Source organism: Apodemus sylvaticus, chromosome 14 (assembly GCF_947179515.1).
Source record: "Apodemus sylvaticus chromosome 14, mApoSyl1.1, whole genome shotgun sequence".
NCBI lineage: Eukaryota > Metazoa > Chordata > Mammalia > Rodentia > Muridae > Apodemus > Apodemus sylvaticus.
This window is the reverse complement of record NC_067485.1, coordinates 6,155,735-6,166,443: the sequence shown is the minus strand read 5'-3', so window position 1 is coordinate 6,166,443 and position 10,709 is coordinate 6,155,735. Positions and strand designations below refer to the sequence as shown.

Genomic DNA, 10,709 nt, shown 5'->3' with positions numbered 1-10,709 from the left:
CTGTTCCCCTCCAATAAATATATTGGAAAGTGGATATCTCACCTCTGCATTCAGAACTTGAGCCACTGCTGGGAGATCACTCTCTCCTGGTGGGCTGTGCACAGAAGGCTGTGGAGTTGCCTGGCTCCCTGGTGCAAATGGCGATTGTGGGGCTCCTGTCTCTGCTACTCCACTGGCCATATATTTCATGCAGACAGGAACTTGGCATGGTATACATCTGAGAGGCTCTACCAGCAACTCAGAGAAACAAATGCAGATACTTTCAGCCAACCATTGGATTGAGGTCAGTTACCAATATGGAGGAGATAGAGGAAAGAATGAAGGAGCTGAAAGGGATTGCAACCCCATACTTAGAACAACAATGTCAACTAAGTCTGACTCCTCAGAACTCTCAGAGTTTAAGGCAAAAAAGGAGCACACATGGGCTGATTTGTGGCGTGGGCACATATGTAGCAGAGGACTGTCTTGTATGGCCTCCGATGGAGAGGACTCTCTTAAACATATGGAGACTTGATTCCCCAGGAAAGAGGGATGCTGGTGGAGGTGAGGTGGTATTGAGGAGAACCCTCTCAGAGGCAGGGGAATGGAGGATGGGGTAAAGAATGCAGGGAAGGGGTCAGGGGAAAGAGGGTGAACTATTGGAAAGTAAGCAAGTAAAAAAGTTAGTAAAAAGGATTTTTATTTCCTCCTTAATTTTCTATTGGTGAGATTCATGTTCAAATAACTAAAGTTTTTTATTTCTGGAATTTCTTTAATTTGATAATTCTTTATTTTATTGCTACTCTTAGGTTTTGAACTATTTTATTCATTTTTTTTTGCTTTTTTGTCTTCATCAATTCTGTCATTACAAATATAAGGATATCTATAACGTGTATAGAACGTATTTTAAAGTCTTTTTCTATGCTTCTGTTCTGATGCAGTTAGCACAGCCTACTGTAGCAGGTTTGCTGCACTTATGGGATAGAACCTAATGCATGATTGAAGTCATGGAGAAGGGAGAGCCACAGACCAACACAAAGCAGTAACTCATGCTGACCTCTCATTGCATAGAGGGGCCACGAGTTAAAATTGGGTGCAGTTGTGTTGGTTCAAAGTGTCCAATTCAGAAACTATCATATAGTCTTTCAGAGAAGGGTTTCTGGAAGATGTATAGAACTTTAACAACAACAACTTGTAGTCAAACAACAGCCAATGAGAATAACATCTATCTCAGAGGATCTACCCACACTTTCTCCTGAATACCAAACCAACACTCAATCCTAATTTCAAGATGAATTACATTTCTTACTACAAAAAATAACTATGCGAAATATATAGAAGCTAGAAATTATACTCAAATAATTCTTTTTTAAACGGATTTTATTTGCACAAGCAGTGAAAGTGAAAATAAAGTTATTTTAGGAGACAAGAGCATTCATTAATGAGAGCAAAAATTACAGTGTTCATGTCAAGTATTTTGTGGGACTCAAGAGTTTAATATGTTCATCAAAAGCTGTGCATTGAAATGGATGTTATTCCTCTGGACATGGAGTCTCATGCCATGTGTTTTCTTGTGATCCTTAGGCTGCTCACACAATAGAATATTGAGGAAAGAAAGCAATTCCACAGTGGTTGTTCCTGTCTTTCGCAATCTTCATTTATCTGCCCAATCCCCATCATTTACTCCAGCTGAAAGAAATCATATTTTACATTTGCTAGTAATAATAACACGACAGATATATTACAATAACTGACATTAGGCCAACATAACAGAAGTATCAGAGAAAGCAAAAGGTTTAACCATGAGTATCAAGAGTTGCCTCAAATAGGATGTGAAAACTAGAGCAGAGAATGAAAATTTCCTCCTACATGTGCATCAGAACTAAAAACATGTTTTATGAATGACAAAAGTAATAACACTGACATGACACTGATATCCTAGAAACCAGAGTGAGAATAGAAATTTCACAATAGTATATTGTCAGTAAGATGTTAGAGTTATTGGGTAGCTCAGGGATTAATGAGTGGAGATCAACACCCACGGCCATTTGAAAGCCAGATACACATTTTAGTGTGCCTGTAATAAAAGTTTTTGGGACATGGATTCAGGGTATATACCTAGCAAGCTGACTAGCTAGAGTAAATAAGCTAGTCAGATCAGCCAGAAATACTGTCTCATTATGGAAGTTGTATAATGATTGAGAAACAACTGATGTTAAAATCAGTTCTCTGTACAGAGGCATTTGTACACACACACACACACACACACACACACACACACGCACGCACGCACACACACACACACACACACACACGCACACACACATGTGCACACAGACATGCAGATAAGCATACAAGCCTTACATGTATACATGGAAAAACAAGAATAAACTTTGTTCTACTTAAATTGGTCCAAATTTTCTAGGCTGTGTATCAGAATACTGACTACAACATTTAATTTCTTCATGCATCCCCTGTTAGGGCATCCAGACCCTTTACCAGTAAGCCATGTTTCTAGCACTTAGAATTTTAAATACAAAAATTTTGTCAGTTTATACCTGTTCCTGACCAGTAGTTATTGGGATCTGTTTCATTTCCCTCAAATCCATACCCAACCACCAGAACTGCATGATTCACAGCACGTTTTCACCTGGGCTCATGATAAACACCTGAGAAATAAAATGGATGCTGACATGAGATGCAAAAACTACATGACAGTGAGTACTGCCACCATCAATATGGAGGTATTTTCAAAGATCCTGGAATTCAGTGAACTACAATGAAATACTAAGCTTTATGATTTGTTCACATCTATACTGATATATGTATATGTATGTATATATATATACACTTGCATATAAGTGTGTAAAATATATGTACATATACAAACATATATATGTATATAATATGTATGTGTATGTACATATATATACACACATGCACATACATACACACATATGTGTTTGGTTTCACAGTAAGCAGATATATTCAAAATAGTGAGATTTTTTGATAACTATGTTCTACAAGCATATGAGATGACTTCTTGATATTGTGTGTTTGTATTAATAGAACCTCACTCACATTTTAACTTACAGGACATAGAGTACCTAATTAAAAAACTTTCTTGTAATTTGATTTCAGATAATCTGTCCCTGTGAATCTATAAAGCATCCATCAAAGTGAGAAGAGTTGAAAATGTAGCTGACCAATAAATTTTATCATGAGGATGTTCATATCCAGTGAAATTCAGTTTCCAAAACTATTGCATTGGGGTGAGTAAAACCTCAAACATTGAAATCATACATTTTATATAGCAACTGGTCTGTAAACTTGTCATGACATAGGGATGTCACACATTTTTTTCTTTATAGCTAGAAATAAATATACTAGCCTTTTTTTATAGAACCTTAAAGAACTGTAGACAACATTAATTCCAGAAGCAACAAGCCCTTTAGTTGCTACAGCATCCATTAGGACATCTTTATTTTGTGGAAGGGCCACAAATCTTATGATTTTAGCAGCTGAATTCTTAGGATTGTACCTGCATAGTCCTTCCTTTAAAAGATAAAGAGGTAGAAACTCAGTTATTTCTGCCTACTGCCTAAAAGCAAGAGTCAAAACTACAACACTCTGCACTTTGCAAATGAACACAGTCAAGTAAGGAGTTTTACAAATAATCCAAGGAATTAATATGCTACTGGATGGTTAGGAACTAAAAATATGTTCTGTTATCTTCATTAGAAACCAACAGGTCATCCAATTCATGAGAAAATTTGGTACCACAGAGTTCTGAGTTATGTGTACAACTGTTCACATTTTGTCCATGTACACAGAAGGAAAAATATCTATATGATATCAGCACACCAAGACTTAAACATAGAATACATCACAATAACACCGATAGTGTGTGAAGAGATTATACCATGTAGTCTGAGCTCTGAAGATAGTTTATTATCTCTACAATTGTCACTACAAGCTGAGCTGAAATGAAAACGTAGGAAGTCTACTTACTTTTTCTTCATATGGATAGGTTCCCTCAGCCTCAAAACCTCCATTGTGAAAAACATACTGGAAGGCATTGCATGTAGTACCCCAATGACAGCCTCTATTGCCTTGAGGTTTAGAACAGTCCACTAGGTTCTGTACACTCAGTGGGATAATTTTTCCTGTTTTCTTGAAAATTTGTGCTTCTATGGCACCAGTCACAGGAAAAGCCCAACAAGAATTACATTGTCCCTAAGCAGAGAAGAATATATCGTCATCCATAAAGAAATACTAACTCAAGAAACAGCATAGACACCCTAATAATTAATAAAAATAGAGAGCTGGCAGTAGATACATCCACAGGAAGAAGTGGTCAGTCTCCTAGAGAACTTGGATGCTGGCCCTATGTACCTGTTCAAGTACACACACACACACACACACACACACACACACACACACACACACACACAGAGAGAGAGAGAGAGAGAGAGAGAGAGAGAGAGAGAGAGAGAGAGAGAGAGAGAGAGAGAGGGAGGGGCACAGGCATCTGATTTGGAGCTATTGGTTTTATGGGTTATTAATGACAATAGAATGGTGCATAAGAGGTATAGCAGGGTCCTCGGGAAGTGTCATGCTCAGTTTTCTTAGGAACCACCAGACTGATTTCCATAGTGGTTGTACCATCTTACAATCCCACCAGCAGTGAAGGAGTGTTCCTCTTTCTCCACATCCTCGACAACACCTGCTGTCTCCTGAGTTTTTAACCTTAGCCATTCTGAGTGGTGTGAGGTGAAATCCCAGGGTTGTTTTGAGTTGCATTTCCCTAATGGCTAATGTTGTTGCGCATTTCCTAAGGTGCTTCTCGGCCATCCAAATTTCTTCAGGTGAAAATTCTTTATTTAGGTGTATACCCCACTTTTTAATAGAGTTATTTGTTTCCCTGGGGTCTAACTTCTTGAGTTCTTTATATATATTTGATATTAGCCCTCTATCAGATGTAGGGTTGGTGAAGATCTTTTCCCAATTTTTTGGTTGCCATTTTGTCCTTTTGATGGTGCCCTTTGCCTTACAAAAACTTTGTAATTTTATGAGACCCCATTTGTCAATTCTTGATCTTAGAGCATAAGCTATTTGTGTTCTGTTCAGGAACTTTTCCCCTGTGCTTATGTTGTCAAGGGTTTTTCCCAGTTCCTTTTCTATTAGTTTCAGTGTGTCTGGTTTTCTGAAAGATCCTGTTATACCACTCCTGGGCATATACCCAGAGGATTCACCAGCATGTAATAAGGATATATGCTCCACTATGCTGAGAGCAGCCCTATTTATAATAGCCAGAAGCTGCAAACAACCCAGGTATCCCTCAACAGAAGAATGGATTCAAAAAATGTTCTATATATACACAATGGAGTACTATTTAGCCATTAGAAACAATGAATTCCTTTGACCAGCAAGAAGTGTCCCTCAGAGTCTCTTTTGATGACTTTGGGTTGAAAGTCAATTTTATCTGATATTAGAATGGCTACTCCAGCTTGTTTCCTGAGATCATTTGCTTGTAAAATTGTCTTCCAGCCTTTTTCTCTAAGGTAGTGTTTGTCTTTGACCCTGAGGTGTGTTTACTGTATGCAGCAAAATGTAGGGTCCTGTTTACATATCCAGTCAGTTAGTCTATGTCTTTTTATTGGGGCATTGAGTCCATTGATGTTAAGAGATATTAAGGAATAGTGATTGTTACTTCCTGTCATTTTTGATGTTATTTTTTAAATTTCATTGGTTAACTTCTTTAAGAAGTCTCAATCCTGAACATCTATGCTCCAAATTCAAGGGCACCCTCATTCATAAAAGAAACTTTATTAAAGCTCAAAGCACACATTGCACCTAACACAATAATTGTGGGTGACTTCAACACTGCACTTTCCTCAATGGACCAATCAGGAAAACAGAAACTGAACAGGGACACAATGAAACTAATTGAAGCTTTGGACGAATTAGATTAAATATATATATATATATATATATATATATATATATATATATATATATATATATATATATATATATATATAAAACATTCTATCCTAAAGCAAAAGAACATACGTTTTTCTCATCACCTCATGATACCTTCTCCAAAATCGACCATATAATTAGTCACAAGACAGACCTCAACAAATATAAAAAGATTGAACTAATCCCATGCCTCTTATCAGACCACTATGGAGTAAACGTGGTCTTCAATGAGGCCTTTTCTTTATCAGTTCTACTCAGCATTTCACTTTATTGATTCTCTGAATGCTGACATAGAGAAACCATTTACACTGTATGCGGATTCATTGGGTGATATACAGGGTTTTTTCCTTTGTTACAGGTCCCTGTAAACCTGACTAAAATCCCCTCAGTTGACAATGAAAAATTTAAAAATTGTAAAATTGGAATGCTAAATATAATGATATACTCCAGTAATACCTTGGTAGAAGAGCATACTACTCAATGATAGTAGGACCCAATTGAGAAACAAAAGGATGTAAGTGCAGAGAACAGAAAACAGCAAGTAGAGAAAGAAGGTGAATGCATAAACTTGTACCTAATAAAGTATGTGTACTATAAGAGTATGCTCCAAAGTATTTACACTGAGCTGCCATCAAAAGAAAAGTGGCTCCTGACATTCTTGCCTTCATAACATATTGGTATAATGAGTATATCTTCCCAAAAATCACTATTCAAATATAGGCTAGGTTTCTTCTGATTCTATCTTATGAATAGAGATAAAGCAAAACAAATAAGCACTATAATTTTAGCTATCTCTAAAGTACTTTAACCCACATAATGATTGGGTATTTGGTTCTGCAATGCTGCTCCCTGTAATTACTTAAATAAATTTTCTCAATTCTTGAATATGAATATTTCTTGTTTGGGATCTAGAACTTGGAAATAGTAGGAAGAAGCATAGCTTCCTTTTTTTCTCTCTGTCTGAGACACAACAAAGCTGTATTACCTAAAATACAATTGAGAATCCAGTCCAGAAAGTTCCAAAGAATGTGTGAGAAACTTCAAAATATAAGTTGATGTTTTCTGAGGTTCTCAGGCTAGAAAGACCTTGGTACAACTCTGAAAAATCAGGTAGACCAGTCAAGTTATATTAATACCCTTACCTTTCAAAGACACTCATGAATAGACCTAAGATCTTTCAATATGAAATAAATACCTTCACCACTAGGAGTTCTTCCTAGTAAATCTCACACACTATCAATGTGGCCAAACAGAAAATCAGGTTCATGCTTTCATCTGAAAGGACTTGTTGATCACTAGATTTAACTCTGGTTTATTTTGCTCCCACTCCTCCATTGTACAGACTCATTCTTCAATGCTAATAAATACCATTAAGGCCCTGCTTCAGCAGAATATATGAATTTGAGGGGCAAATATTTGGAATAAACTCAGACATTTGAGTGACTTTACATCAGGCATTTATCATTAACTCTACCTTGGAAAGATATATTAACAAACTTCCACCTTTCTCTGTCCCTGTGACAAATGACACTGGACCTTCTATAGGTGCTCTTTGAGCAGTAAAAGATAGATACAATCAGCAGGAAAGAGCAAGTCAACAGGAATACAAGCCTTGGGCCAAAACAATCCACCTTTTCTGCGTCACATCTACTTTCCTGCACTCTGAAATACCTGAAGACCTGTATCCTCATTCTCTGTCATGACTCTGCCTTCATTAAATTCTTTAATTCTATATCTTCATCATTGAAATACCAACTCAACCAACAATATATGAAGCCTAATAACTTGTAATGATGTTTTGATAAATGATTAGGAAGGCATGGTCAGGCTTTTACAGAACATGACTGTTGGCAGTTTTTTCATGCCTCAGTGGGTATCCATGAATGTGAACATTTAAGCTGGAACAACTGGTTTACAGTCTATAAATGTAAAACTGGGACATGAGTTCTTTTGAAAATTGAGTTGGAGCATAAGGTTGTGTTGTGGATTGTTAGTATACTTTGTAAAAATGTACAAAGCATTCAGAGAAGAAACTGTACACATGTCCATATTTAATGTGTATTCAGAGAGAGCAAGTCTTCTTTTAACATAAGGTCAAGAAGATAGACTTTTGACACTATCCAAATCAGAGTCATATACTTTTCTTTTGCCAGCCCACAAATTTTGGAAATGTAGTGCCAACGAAAATTTTCACATGATTTTCCATCTTCTTTGAGTCTGAAAAGTAATCATAATTTTTGGATGTTTTCACCAGCCTCTAAGGAAAAATATATAAATGATTATAATATAAAAGACTTCATGTAAAGTACTGAAGAGAACACAGTTTGCAATCAATCCATGCCACATTCACTGTGTCACCAAGGTTGTTCATTTCTGTGCTTAAGAATACTTTCCCATGCCTTTCTCCCCATGGTGTAGTTGGATCAATTTTACATTTTCTTCTCATACTACTCTCTCTGTCCTTAAACTCTGGGAAAAGAATGCAATAGATAACATTTATTTCTAACTAAACTTTTGGAAAAGTTAGCCATATGGACTTGTTGCTTCACGTTAATAGAGGCCATGAGAAGTAGTCTCAGTATACTATACTTACACATTCTCCAAATGGTGAGGGAAACAGAACCAGATCACCCTGTTTTGAAAATGATTGTGATTAATCTTTCAGTGATATTTGGGACTTATGACCACTCATATGTCTATACACTTGCAACAGCAAATGAAAATCCAATCTGCTGTTCTTCTGAACTGTTCCAGGTACCCAACGAAGGCTGTATGATATTTCATCATCTTTCACTCTTGCCATTCAGCATTCAATTTATTATCAAGTATTTGAGAATCTGAGTCCTTTCCTACATGGGAGGCTAGGAAGACATCAGAAGCCATGTCTCAGCAACCTGAAGAGATAAGAAATATTAAGACATGACCATGGTTTTTAAATGTACTTAATATATCCTGAGAATTCATGCCTTCCATGGTTAATAAGATAATTTGAACTACATTTCAAAATATGTATCAAAAAATTTCTTTTACTTTTTTTTCATTGAAAAGGTAAGTAAAGGAAAGAAAAATTACTTTATGATAAAATTAAAGATGTACATGGAAAATAATTCAGATAAACTCGCTAAAATTGACAATTTTCATGGAAAATTAGAGTAAAGTGGTAGACATGTAAGACATTGCTAAATTAATGGAAATATGGGATAGAAACATTTTATGATAGAATTGAAGATTTACATGGAAAATATTTCTGATAAAATTGTAGAAAATATAGAAAAACTAGTTAGAGTTGAATATTATCATGGAAAATATTATAAAGATATAATAATGGTAGGTATAAAAGTATTCCTGAGTTGGTTGAAAGTGGAATTATAAACATTTTCTGATAAACTTGAAGATTTACATGGAAAATATTTCTGATAAAATTGAAGAAATATATAGAAAAACGTTAAATTAAAGATTTTCATGGAAATTATACAGATAAAATGATAGGCATAAAGATAATTCTAAGTTGATTGATGGTGTAATTATAAACATTTTCATATAACATTGAAGATTTACATGGAAAATACTTCTGGTAAAATTCAAGAAATAAGTAGGCATGTTAAAATTGACTATTTGATGGAAATTTTTACATAAAATGGTAGATATAAAAACTCTTTCTTAATTGATTAAATGTGGAATTAGAAACATTTGTGATTAAATCAAACATTTAAATTGAAAAAATTTCTCATAAAATAGAGGAGTATAGAGAAAGACATTAAAACTGAACATTATCTTGAAAAATAATGCAAATAAAACGGTAGACATAAAAAATTACTAAGTTAATTAAAAGGGGAATTACAAACATTTTCTGATAAAATTGAAGATTTACATGAGATATATTTCATTAGTCTTTGTCTTTTCATTGGGGAGTTGAGTCTATTGTTGGTAAGAAATATTAGGGAATAGTTGACTGTTGCTTCTTGTTACTTTTGATGTTATTTTCATGTTTATGTGGTATCTTCTTTTGGGTTTGTTGGAAGAAGATTACTTTCTTGCTTTTTCTAGGGTGTAGTTTCCTCCTTGTGTTGGCATTTTCCATGAACTATCCTTTGTAGGACTGGATTTGTAAACAGATATTGTGTAAATTTGGTTTTATCATGGAATATCTTGGTTTCTCTATCTATGATGATTGAGAGTTTTGCTGGGTATAATAGCCTGGGCTCCAGCAGTGGAGGAGTGTTCCTCTTTCTCCACATCCTCTCCAACACCTGCTGTCTCCTGAGTTTTTGACCTTAGCCATTCTGACTGGTATAAGGTGAAATCTCAGGGTTGTTTTGATTTTCATTTCCCTAATGACTAATGATGTTGAACACTTCTTAAGGTGCCTCTCGGCCATCCGAATTTCTTCAGTTGAAAATTCTTTGTTTAGATCTGTACCCCATTTTTTAATAGGGTTATTTGGTTCCCTGGGGGTCTAACTTCTTGTGTTCTTTGTATATATTGGATATTAGCCCTCTATCAGATATAGGGTTGGTGAATATCCTTTCCCAATTTGATGGTTGCCGTTTTGTCCTTTTAACAGTGTCCTTTGCCTTACAGAAACTTTGTAATTTTATGAGGTCCCATTTGTCAATTCGTGATCTTAGAGCATAAGCTATTGGTGATCTGTTCAGGAACTTTTCCCCCGTGCCCATGTCCTCTAGGGTCTTCCCCAGTTTCTTTTTTATTAGTTTCAGTGCGTCTGGTTTTACATGGAGGTCCTT

The 10,709-nt window shown here is 35.6% G+C and overlaps 1 pseudogene; it reads right to left on the bottom strand.

Moving 5' to 3' along the window:
* Positions 1-1,568: 1,568 nt before the first annotated feature.
* The window catches only part of LOC127665208 (cathepsin Q-like), a 31,766-nt pseudogene continuing 22,625 nt past the window's right edge, over positions 1,569-10,709 (bottom strand).